Source organism: Suncus etruscus, chromosome 13 (assembly GCF_024139225.1).
Source record: "Suncus etruscus isolate mSunEtr1 chromosome 13, mSunEtr1.pri.cur, whole genome shotgun sequence".
Lineage (NCBI taxonomy): Eukaryota > Metazoa > Chordata > Mammalia > Eulipotyphla > Soricidae > Suncus > Suncus etruscus.
Window position 1 is genome coordinate 12775465 of NC_064860.1, and position 12765 is coordinate 12788229.

General features: G+C 39.1%; 2 non-coding genes across 2 annotated transcripts; one reads left to right on the top strand and one right to left on the bottom strand.

Moving 5' to 3' along the window:
- The first annotated feature begins 4312 nt into the window (after positions 1-4312).
- Positions 4313-4502, top strand: LOC126026506 (U2 spliceosomal RNA). Its single transcript, XR_007501751.1, has one exon. It is a non-coding gene; the product is annotated as a U2 spliceosomal RNA (small nuclear RNA).
- A 3685-nt stretch (positions 4503-8187) lies between these two features.
- Positions 8188-8294, bottom strand: LOC126026782 (U6 spliceosomal RNA). Its single transcript, XR_007502002.1, has one exon. It is a non-coding gene; the product is annotated as a U6 spliceosomal RNA (small nuclear RNA).
- Between the last annotated feature and the right edge of the window lie 4471 nt (positions 8295-12765).

Here is a 12765-nt window from a genome sequence, read left to right on the forward strand (position 1 = left end):
GAGCTTTGCCCAGAGCAGGTCAGGACCCTCCCATGCGAGTAAGTGGGGCCCTATTGCTCCTCAGCTTCTATTCTGGGGACCCCTCCACTGAGGCTCAGCCTCTCACACACAAACAGGCATGCCACATCCCACTCAGGAGGGGCACACACCAGAAAGGTGTAGTGCTCTCCTGAAAAGAAATTATTTGCCAAAAAGGCCCGCTTAGAGCAGTCAAAATCACTTGACCCTTTGCGTGGATCGTTTGGCCATAATTCCATAAGTGGCTGTAACTATCTCTTTTTTTATTTTTAACCAATATTAGAAATCAGGCCTTAGTAAATTCTTTCTAACAAAGGACAGTACAAATCCCGCCAAAAATCTCCCACTTAACAGCTCCCTGTAATTTTTGCTACCTTGGCGCCAAGATCAGGTTTTTCCTAAAAGTTAGCTCATAGTAAAGCAATTTTCAGTCTTTCCCCTGTTTACTCAAAACAAAGTAATTTTCAGTGTTCCCCCAAAACTCTAAAACATTTCTCTCTCTTCCCACTTCCCTGAAAATTACCTGGTTTCTTCTGTTTTACCCAAAACAAAGCGAACCCAAAACAAACTGCCTTTTCACCTTCAGTATCGGCTCTTTAATATGCTAATTTAAGCCAGGCTCCTCCATTATTTTCCCAGTTTCTTTGATGTCAAGAATTTGCACCTGCTTTCCCTGCCTCAGCCTTTTAAAAGCAGCCAGCTCAAAAAATAAATTTGTCTTCGTCTGTTTAGACGCGAGTCCCCATACAATCTGTGTGGTTTCATTCATTTCTACAATATTGTTCCGTTATTCGCCGTTCCGTGTGCCCACTCTCTCCCCGTGGATTTATTCCCGAACTCCACGCAGGCGCTGGCGTCTTGCGAACAGAATTGGCTCACAGCACAGGCACCCATCTCAGTCCAGCTCTGGGCCCAACACTCATGTTCCTTCCCTGGTATGATGGGGCCAGGACCTGTTGTTGGGCTCATTCCTAGATCTAGTCGATCCACTTGACTTAGTGGCCGATCCGGAGGGTGTGGGCCTCCCCCCAGGCAGGGAGTTTTCGCACCAAATACTGCCAATACCCATTTGATCCTTCCTAGACCTGCCCAAACACAAAGAGTCCTCTCCAAGGACTGTCATTCATCCCTGGGCCCTGCATGAGCGCCATCCCCTTTCTCCCGACATTACCTCCCTCTCTGCTTCCTCTGATCACCATCTGGGATGCCCAGCACTAAGTTTCCCAAACTCTGCCTGACAGCAGCCTCATGGGACTCTCAGAGGACCCTCCTGTTCTAGGGGGGATGCTAGTCTCAGGGACACTTCAGGGGACTGTGAAGGACAACACACATTCATTTCCTCATTTCCTTGAACTTCCATGACTTGGAAATTGGCCCGTTTTTCAGGTCCCACATGAACATGGGAGTCCAACATGTGAAAGACCAACGCCAGCATTGCACTTACACGCACCATCAAGCCCCATGGGAGGAGGAGTAGAAGGAAGGTGCTAGCCGGGCCAGGACAACAGTCCCAATCGGGTGCACTTGCTGAAAGTCCTACTGTGCTGGCCTTGATGGACTCTGTTACTTTCACTGTGAAATTGAGAATAAGTATTTTTTAGAAAGTGTAGACAGTTGAATATTTAAACACCCTTCAATGACCATAACTGTGAAGAATGCCATGATTCTACTTCTCTAACGCACAGGGTGTTTGAGAGCTCGTTGCTCCAGTAAAGTTCATTTTGTTTTATTGTTCGTAAGAGTCTGAATTTTTATTGGCCTATTTCTTTTATATATTTATTACCTATTCATATGTTACATGAGGGAGGTGTGTAAAGGGGGAGGGGCCGAGAAGAAGTAGAGCAAATCAGGAAGGAAAGAGAAAAGAGAGGGAGGGAGGGAGTGTTAGAGGAGGGAATGGAGGGAGGGAGGATGGGAAGGAGGGAGGAAAAAGAGGAGGGAAGGAAGGAGGAGGGATGGAAAGAGTAGAGAGGGAAGGAATGAAGAAAAAGGGAAGAAAGAAAGAAGGGAAACGAGGAAGGGGGAAAGAAGGAAGAAAGAGAGGGAGAGAAAAGACAGAGAGGGAGAAAGATAGGGAACTCATTGGCCTCTTTCAAGCGAACCTGTTTCTGAATACTTTGGGTGCTTGTTCAGAGAAGGGGAAGCTGAGGGCAGACAGGGGTGGGACCCCAGAGAGCTAAATACTGGCAAGCTTTGTCCTGTGGAGCATCTGGGCTCATCGGGGAAAAGGTGAGGCCCCAGTTCTGGGATTCAGGACTAGCAGCTTCATGTTTGGGAGGGTATCACGACGTGATTTGGGAGTAGTTTGATTCTATATTCAGGGGTCACTCTTGGCCCTTGCCTGATGTTCAGGGCCTAATGGATGTGGGGTGCAACCCAGGAAGGAGGATGTAAGGCAAATGTCCTCACTCCCAACTGCTATTTCACTCTTGGAACCCAGTGGGGCTTCTGAGTCAGACACTCTGAGTGTGTTTGGAGCAGTGCCTGTGGGGTGCCACGATTCCTGAGCCTACAGCACTTGAGGTGCTCCCCATCTGGCCTGTGGGAGGCCACGGGCCAAATACTGACACTGGGCCTCTGAGCAACTCTTGGGGTGGCCCGGTTCTGAAAAATCCCCAACTGATCTGAGGAGCAACAACAGAAGGACCCTGGAGCAGGACTGAATGCCTTTGGGCTCTGCTGAAAGAGGAGGGAACCTCAGAGGGGCCTGAGCAGTAGAGGTGGGAGATGCAGACTGACATTCCCCTGGACAAATTTGCTCATCGCCAGGTGTCTGTGCTACTCTTTCCAGCAGTGGGAATTTAGGAGAGCTGATTCAGGGCTTGGAGAGCTGAAAACATTGTCTCTGTGGTCCCTGCAGCATGAGCTAGAGACTACCGGAGGCCTGGAACCCTGAGAGGAGCTGGGGAGTGAAGGATGCATCCCACATCCATCCCCACATGCTCTGGTACAACAGGTACTGTGGAGATTCTGGCTGTAATCAAAAGCCAAACAAAAGAGTGTCATGGGATATCCCCCAACCGAATCCACACCCTCTAGCTCTTGCTCCCCAGGCCATTCTCCGAGATCTGGAGCGTACTCTTGTGTTTTATTAGTTGTCTATTCTATGATTTCTTTGAGATCTTTAAATATCCTCAACATTTCTCTCTAAATTCTTTATCAGTATTGTTATATCACTAGTTACTACTGGTTTTGTCTTTAGGGCGACCATCTTTGCTCACTAAGTATGATAGGTTTTTGCATTGCTTTCTCATTGTTACTTTTGTACCCTGGAGAGTTTTTTGTGTGAATTATTTATTGTATGGTTAGGTGACTCAGGGTAATATATCTTTGTATGTTCATGGTTAGATATGAAGAAGTGAAGCAATACGTGACCACATTGGTGGATGTATGCATGCTTCATGGTCGGTCCTGACCTTAGAAAGGGTGTGTAATGATAATACTGCATGACAAGCAAGACCAAAATATCATTATTCTTTAGTTCCTTGAAACAGGTTCTGATTGAAAGCAAGCCAAGGTGGCTAATAGCCTTCTCCTTTATGAGAGTTAACATCTTGGACAAATGGTGATCTTTGAATTGAGATACTCTTTCCAGAAAGGGGAAGAGGATAGGCAGTAGCCCCACTGCTTTATATTAGTATGCCAAATCAAATAATTTTATTAAGGTTTCAAAACATATTTCAGAGCCTAAGTCTTCTGATTTAAATTTAACATACCACAATATTTAAAATCATGTGAATGACTATTTTTTTGGGTTATTTATATTCATTTTTTTGGTTATTTTGAGCCACACCTGATGATGCTCAGGGGTTACTTCTTGCTATGTGCTCAGAAATTGCTCCTGGCTTCGGGGATCATATGTGACGTTTGGGAATGAACTACGATCTGTCCTGGGTCAGCATAGAAAATACCCTACCACTGCTCCATTGCTCTGACCCCATATCACTATTTCTAATTTAAGTGGATATCTTGCAATTAAGTTTATACATCAAATCATTAGAAAAGCTTGATTGATAACAGTAAATATATTTTTCAATTTTATAATATGAATTATAAATTTTTATTAATAAATGTCTAAAATATACTCTATACTGTGTCAAAAAACTATTGTCAAAGTCTCTCCACATCTGTTAAGTTACTGCCACATCTGAAAGTTAAACAGATTAAATATTAAGAAAAATGAAAACACTGGAAGATTTTTGTGTATTCTTTATTTTTAAAGATATAATGTATAGAAGTATAAAAAATACATCATAAACTACAACGTATATGAAAATTTAAGGTACCTAATGGAATCATTTCTCGGCCTTTTGGCTAAGATCAAATGTAGTATCTCTTCTTATCAGTTTAATATCTGATACGTCTTCTATCCGAAGACAATATATTAAATGGATTTTTGGAGCTGGAGTCAGAGGAGGAGCTTGCTTCGTCCGCTATGCGCATTGACCTGGTATTGCAGTACCTCCAGGAACGGTGCACCTCCCCTATTTTCTGGTGTCTGTAAGAAAAGAACTTATTTTCTTATTCCTTTTGTAGCCTAGTCTTTCTCTTCTGCTTCGCAGTTTCAAATGCTTGCAGTCTTTTGGGGGCAGTGGGATTTAAGGTACCTTGTAGTTTTAAGTTCTGTATTTCTGTTACCTTATGGTTCCAGGTGAAGATTCCTAGGGTAAGTGAACAGGAACCTTACAGTCCCATTTTCCCCTTCATTTTCTGGCCTTCTGCTTCATGGTGTTTGTGACTCATCCAGAGTTCAGTAGCTTGGTGGAAGAGGTTTGAGAAAGGGTCGCTAATGTGCTCTGCATTTTTCTTAATTTATGGTTAGATTACCAGGGTGAGCAGGAGCCCCCTGCTGTTCCCATCACATTCTCATTCTTTTATTTATTTATTTACTTATTTATCTATTTATTTTGAGGCTTGGGGTACATTCAGATTCTTGGGGATGGAACCAAGGTCTGCCCTTGATCACCCACGTGCAAGGCAAAAGACTTACTCCTGCACTATCATCCTGCCCCTTACATGTTGTCATGGTTTCCGGAAGTCTGGGCATCTTGGGAATGCTAAAGGCCAAAGACCTCACTCTGGCAGTGTTATAGGTCCCACTGCAGCTGTGCCACCCTGGTTCAGCACTCAGAAGCGCTCAACCGACCTGTCCAAGTGGTCAACTTAGATCCTGACGCTGAACACTTCAAATCCTCAGTGATGGCCATGACATCCGGCAACTGACCAAGCTGGACAATGTGACGGAGGATGAATCTCTGCAGATTGGGCCCGGTTTGGTATTTTGCATGGAGTACTTTGCCAGCAACTTCAACTGACTCGGTGGCTCGAGGACTGTCTGGTCATGTAGAGGATGGCTGCATCTTTTTTGACTGTCCAGGTCAGATCGAGTTATATACTCACCTGCCAATGATGACAAAGCTGGTTCAGCAGCAGGAACATGTGGCAGTTCAGTGTCTGCAGTGTTTTCCTTGTTGATTCTCAGTTCATGGTAGAGTCGTTCAAGTTTATTTCTGGTATCTGGGCAGCCTTGTGTTGTATGGTATTGCTTGAAATTCCCCAAGTTAACATCAAGCACAAAAATTAATTTGCTGAGTAAGAAAGCTAAAAAGAAAATTGAGAAGTTTCTAGTCCCAGATTTATACATGTATGCATTATATATGAATATATAATATATATCTTATTTATATATAAGTATATATAAAATACATATAAAATACTTAGTGAAAATTCTTTTTTGTTTGTTTGTTTTGGTGTCACACCCCACAACACTCAGTGGTTATTCCTTGCTCTATGCTCAGAAATCGCTTGTGGTAGGCTCGGGGACCATTTGGGATTCCAGGATTCAAACCATCATCCTTCTGAAAGTAAGGCAAACACCCTACTTCCATGCTATCTCTCCAGCTGTTGTGTATGGAAACATTTTATGGGATTATTATGTTACTGACCCTACCCTGATCAGTGATTTTGCCCTACCCTAGGGTGTGACCTGACATTCTGCCCCCACCCTAGGATGGTACCTGATTCTGCTTCCACCATTGGGTGGTATCTGATCCCACCATTGGTTGGTACCTGATTCTGGGGGGATAAAAACAAGGGTCTGTGGAAGGTGAGGGGCTTTTTGTCTGGAACTGAGGTTGAGACTTTGGACTTCAGTCTTGGGCACCGAATAAAGCTAATATTTCCACAATCCTGACAGTCTTTGAGCTGTTTACCCGCCATTTCACCTCAGAATCATCTGCTCGATGGGGTGGCAGATGCATGCTCCGAGCGGGAGGGGAAAGACCTCATCCTCCATCCCTCCATCAGTCAACATCTTCAGGGGCTGACTTGCAACATTCAGCCTCCAAATAAAAATTCTTCAGTCAAAATTCACTCACAAAACTTCATTTTTCTTATCAAATGAACAAGAGCAAGTCAGTGTTCTTTAGATATAGTTTATACAATAACATTATTTTATTGAGAGGCAAGTTATGACATTTTTATTCAACATGGCTGGATCATAGTAAGTAAGAAATGAGGAATGATATTTCAGAAAGAGAAACTAATGTTCAAAGGTCAAAAGTTGAATAAAAACCTGTAATCTTGAGGCCCTGCTCCTGGTTGGTATGGTTGTTTGAGTGTAAATTATGGAATACCAGTAGAACAATCCAAGATGTTAATTATAGTCAAAATGCATCTGAAGATAAAGTCATAATGAAAATGAAATGCTTAAAAGAAGGGTTATAGGGGCCGGGCGGTGGCGCTAAAGGTAAGGTGCGCCTGCCTTGCTTGCGGTAGCCTTGGACGGACCGCGGTTCGATCCCCCGGTGTCCCATATGGTCCCCCAAGCCAGGAGCAACTTCTGAGCGCATAGCCAGGAGTAACCCCTGAGCGTTACCGGGTGTGGCCCAAAAACAAACAAAAAAAAAAAACAAAAAAAAAAAAAGAAGGGTTATAAATACTGCTTATAATCATTAATTTATAAACTCAAAATGGGCACTTCATTGTACTATGTTTATAGTTATGAATCAATATACTATGGCATGATAGTGCATTTCATATTTGACCTCTTAACTAACTCATTCAATGAGGGTATCCAGCAGAAGGAGAAAGAATTATAAAGGCAAAAGACAAAAGAAGGAGAAAAACATATGAAGTGACTGCATGTTGAATCTGCTAACACAGCTTCTCTCTACTTTAAGAGAACTAATCCTATCAAGTATCACAGAAAAGTGGGAGGAAGGGGACAGATAGAGGTGATGAAGAAAAAATGGTAGAGAATCTGAGGTTTTGTTATTGGTCAAGTTGAAGTGATTTTTTTCATCACAAACATTCCAGGTAACATGTTTCTAACCATTTTAAATAACAATAAAAATAAAAAATCAATGTTGGAGGAGGGAAACACCCCAGAACAGGAAAGAAAGATCAGAGACTGTAGTATTAAATTAAATAATCTTGATGCAGGTTGGAAAATAACATATATTAATGACTAGTACTCTAGATTTCCCAGAAAAGAAAATCTTTGCTTATGAAAGTGAATGGGATATTAGTAAATAGTACAATTTTTTCCTTAATAAAAATAATACTTTTCTGAATAAGCAATTTCAAAGTATCCAACTCATAATTTCAATATTATAATATATAATGTTTTATATGTCTCCAAGCCACTGCTAAAGTCCTATTGCTCAATGCTAAAGAAAATCTCATAATAAAAGCATTTGAGGATGATTAGGAATGGAGTGATGGCAGCAAGAAGTATACAAAAATGTTTTCTCTCCGCAAACCATTAATTTAAAGAAAATATTCAGGCAACAAAATAATGTCACAAAATCAAAGAATGTCAGATAACCCTATCACACTAGATGAAGCATGTAGAAGCACAGATATATGAAGCACTAAGAAACAGAAGGAATAATAGCACATCAGAACTACAATGCCTCTCTGCCATGTAGTAATGGCTCATTTTGTGATTGCAAGATCCTCCCAGATCCTCCCACAGAAGAGCCAGGCCCACTTTCTAGAGTGACATTACATCTATAGGCCAAATTCTGAAATCTACTGCCTCCAATTTTTCTAGTACGGAAGCAGAGACGTAAAATACAAGGGTAGACATAGTTTGATCTCTGTCAAGCCAAAAGGTCCCTTGAGCCCCAGGAGTTACCTTTTATTTCTTTTTTTTTTTTTGTTTAAAAAAATATGGAATGCTTCACAAATTTGCATGTCATTCTTGCACAGAGGCTATGCTAATCCTCTCTATATCATTACAACTTTAGTATATGTGCTGCCAAAGCAAGCACAGGAGTAACTTTTAATGCAGAACTCCAATAAACCAAGAATACTGCCAGGAAGTGACCCCAAAAACAAACATACAAAACTACATTGGAATTATTTTGCTAGCAGCAAGAAAACTAATTCCTGAGAATAGTAAAGAGGTCATAAAATGCATCCCCTCTTTTCCAGGTAAGCCTTTTAGGACACAACATTTGATCATGTAAGTCAGTGCACATAAAAGGGAGCAAAATACTTTACATAATTCAAAGCTCACATTTGGGTCAAAGGGTCAACAAGATATAGGTACTTCTTGGTCTTGAGTGAAATTTAGGGTATATAGCCATATAAGGGTTAAAGCATCAATAAAATTCTAATATGAGTTCCATTCTTATAGATATTAAAATTCCCATAAGTTGTTCACTCTTGCACCCATTTTACTCTAAACCTATTCTGACACACTGAAATGTTATGAAGACAAAGCCGAAAAAAGGGGTAGTGAGGCCTTAACATCAAGACTGATGCCTACCACCTCTGCCGTAGTTGATATGCTCTTAATTACACACCACAAAAAATGTTGAAATTAAGCAAAGTTTAGTCCTTTTAAGGGTACATATTACTTTTGTATTAATTGATACAAAGAATAAGACTGGATATAATTTTGAAGAAAATGTCCTAATTATAAATATAGGTATAGTCATTACCTATAACTTATCCCTACAAAAGCCATTCTTGATTTTAAATATTGTTCTCAGAAGAATTCCTCTTATTTTTCCTAATGGAAAAATTCATGGTTATGCTTACATGATAGTTTCAATAAATTATATTCCATAACAATAAAATTTTATGGAATTTTAATATGATCAGCTATTCTACATTTAAACTGCAAAATACATCAGTGTTCTTAGTATAAATATTTTATAAAATAGATGATGAAGAATCAAAAGGTCCAGAATTTACCTATCATCACATTGGTGAGTCGAGATTAGGTGCTTAATTCTAGAATTTCAAATTAAAGGAATAATTAAAAATTATGTCATAACAAGAGGGGTAGTACAATTGGTTGACACTTTATGCCACTGGCCTTGGTTTGATCCCCATAACTGCATATTGTCTCCAGCATTGCCAGGATTGATTCTTTTTGTTTGTTTTGGGTTCAAATCTGGCAGCACTCAGGGGTTAATTCTGGTTCTTTGCTAAGACATTACTCCTGGCAGACTTTGGGGACCATATGTGACGCCAAAGTTGAAATTTCATTCAGTCCTGGCTGGCCACATGCAAGGCAAACAACATACTCACTGTGCTATCACTCCTGCCCCAATATTTTACTTTTTTTTCGTATTTGAATATATTATTTGGTTTGACTTGTCACCTTACTTCCTATGTGCTTTTTCACTTACTAGAATTTGTCCCTCTTAACTCAAGCACTGTCCATCTTTTTACCCTGTGCCCTATAAACAGCAAATGCTTCTATTTGCAGAATTAAAAAAAAAGTGAAGTAGTCAGATTATTTTTACTTACAGGAATAATATAGACTCTAGAAAAATAACCAGGTAAACCAATATAAGTAATTCAGAATGTTTATTGTAGCTGTGTATACAACAAATAAAATATGGAAACAACACTAATTCCCATGAAGACATGACTCGATAAAGAAACCATATATGTTATATATATACACACAGTGGAAAATTAGTCAGCTTTATGAAAATATAATTATTTTATAGAATATAATAATGATAATTTTCCCACTTTGATGCAACATATGCATCTGGAGAGTATCATATTGAGTTAAATCACTTAAAGAGAGCGAAACAGACTCAGAAGTATTTCTCTTATATATGCGATATAAAAACACTAAATTTTTATATCCTTCCTAAAGTAATATCAAAAATCCAGAGACAATACAAAGAATATAATTAGTATTTCATAAGAAGCTTCTTCTGGGACAAGGATAGTAGAGGTATAAGGTAGGAAAGGGGGAAAGTGACTGCCACAGAGGTTGTGGAACAGGAGGGAAACTGACATATTGGTGAAGAGAAGTGTCAGTGGTAAAGGGTTTTGTGTTGTAAAAATGTACTACTGAAATGTCATAATATTTTTCTAAATTTGTTATTCTAGTTTTGTCATAGAAAAGTCTCACATGTATCAAAAACATACATGACTAATGAAGTATTTACTCATATATAACTGATTTAATTAAATTATATCCATATATATGTATATATACATAGATAGATAGACACATGGGTAGATACATAGATAGAAAGATAGATAGATAGATGATAGATAGATAGATGATAGATAGATAGATGATAGATAGATAGATGATAGATAGGTAGATAGATGATAGATAGATAGATAGATAGATAGATAGATAGATAGATAGATAGATAGATAGATAGATAGATAGATAGATAGATAGATAGATAGATAGGCAGGCAGGCAGGCAGTAAAAAAACATACAGCAGGAAAGTCACTTGCCTTGCATTTGACCAATCTGAGTTCAATCCTCAGAACAACATATCGTCCCTAAGCACTTGCAGAATTAAACCTTGAAAATTGGACTGAACTCCAGTGTGGTTTCTAAATGAAAATTATATGTACATAAATATACTTTGTGTATTTACTGTGTATATGTAATATATATTTATACACTATTAATATATAACATATACTATTGTTATATATTCTATTTGTTTTGTATGTTCCCCAACATAGATTTGTTTGAGGAGTAGTAAAATTGCATGAGAATGAGAAATTTATATCAATTGTGAGAGCTAGAATATTGAGTAGCCTGTATGTCTAAGAAAATATTCACTTCCAGGGAGTTATTTGTGACTAGCAGAGCATAGGACAGGTTAAGAAAGGAAAGAATTTCGTTATTCTCTTACTACTTGTAAATAATTAGTTTCCTCTTTTTATTCTCTGTTTACAAAATAAATCTCATAAGACTCCAGAGCATAAACCATTTTTCTTGATATTTCTCCAAAATAGCAAACAGCTTGTCTACAGGTATATCAAAAAGAAGCCCAGTATCTATTTTATTAGAGAAACACTACAAAAATACAACTGAGATATCCTCTTTGGGGTACATAGAGGGATAATAAAGCCATCAGCAGGAGTCCGATGTAATATCATCCAAACCATTTTATGGTTTAGCTCTAGAACTTAGGTACAGTTTATTGAATTGGTGTCTTGCTAATCTCTTATTGCTTTGTGTCTCTCTTATCATCTGCAAGTAGTGGTTCTTCTTACTTGATTTTAATCTTCCTTCTACATGGACAACCCTATATACTTGCCTGAGACCCTGTCCTAAAAAGGGTTTCTTGTCCTGATTGTGCCTTTTTTACCTGTATTAACTCTGTTCTCTCAAGTCAAGGTTCTCCCCACAGTATAATATTACTAAAAGCTAGATCACATGTATGGCTGCCAGTCAAATTGACCCAAGAATGGAAATGTTCCCCTGTTAAAGGACTCATACAGATGTTGTAATACACCTATTCCAATGCTTCCTAGAATCCAGATCCATCTGACTCCTGATAGTCACAATTTGGTGACTAATCTTGTCTGTCAGCTCTATGCTGCTGTTGCAGGCATGGCTGTCTAAACTTCAGTTCAGAAACAGGATTTTGTCAAAACGTGGAAAAATGACTCATACCATCTTTGGATAGCTCAGGCTATAGTCAATCACAATATTGAACAGTGATTGTACACTACAATAAACTCTGGGTACATATTGAGCAGGTCAATATCATAGAGCAAAAATTGATATTGTCTTACTAATCATGTTTCTTTTTATTGATCCCTAGGATCCTTTCTCCTTCAGAGAAAAGTAGTAGTACATTCAGAGAATTTGGTCTAGTAAGTCTATCTCAATTCCTTATGTTTTGCAAACAGAAAAGAGAGAGATGTCGGATGCCCTTGTGGCATTGTTCCCAAACCTCCAGACCAAAGAGCACTGGTTATAAAACCTATCTATATTGCATTGCTTCAGGGCAGCCCTCCATCCTCTTATTCGAGCTGAGGTTCTCAACTACCCCTGAACTATGTCCTGTTACTCTTCATAACCCATCCCTTAGGCTTGGTAATTATTAGATAAGAATTTGCCAGTTATCTCCTTTTGAGCACCCCTTCTTATTTTTGAATCTAAAACTTAATAAATTAAGTTGCAAAGGAATTACACCTCAATCAGTATGGATGCCTACTGCCTAAGGAACTTTCTTAATTTTAAGGTAACTTTCTTCCATTGCTTTAAATCTAAATATCCTCACAAGGGCAGTGGGTAACAATGGTGCCTAGTATCCTGGACTAGTTGCTGAAAGACTTCTTCTTAAATTTTTACTACTGAACTGTACCTTGGGATTAGCAATCTTAGGAATTGAATGCATTCCACTTTTTTGGAAATATTTTGCCCCATTATTTTCCAAATTAACAAAATTCCAGAATATTCACCCTGTAAGCTTTGTTGACTTGTTGGGAATCCATTCCTTTGGTTCT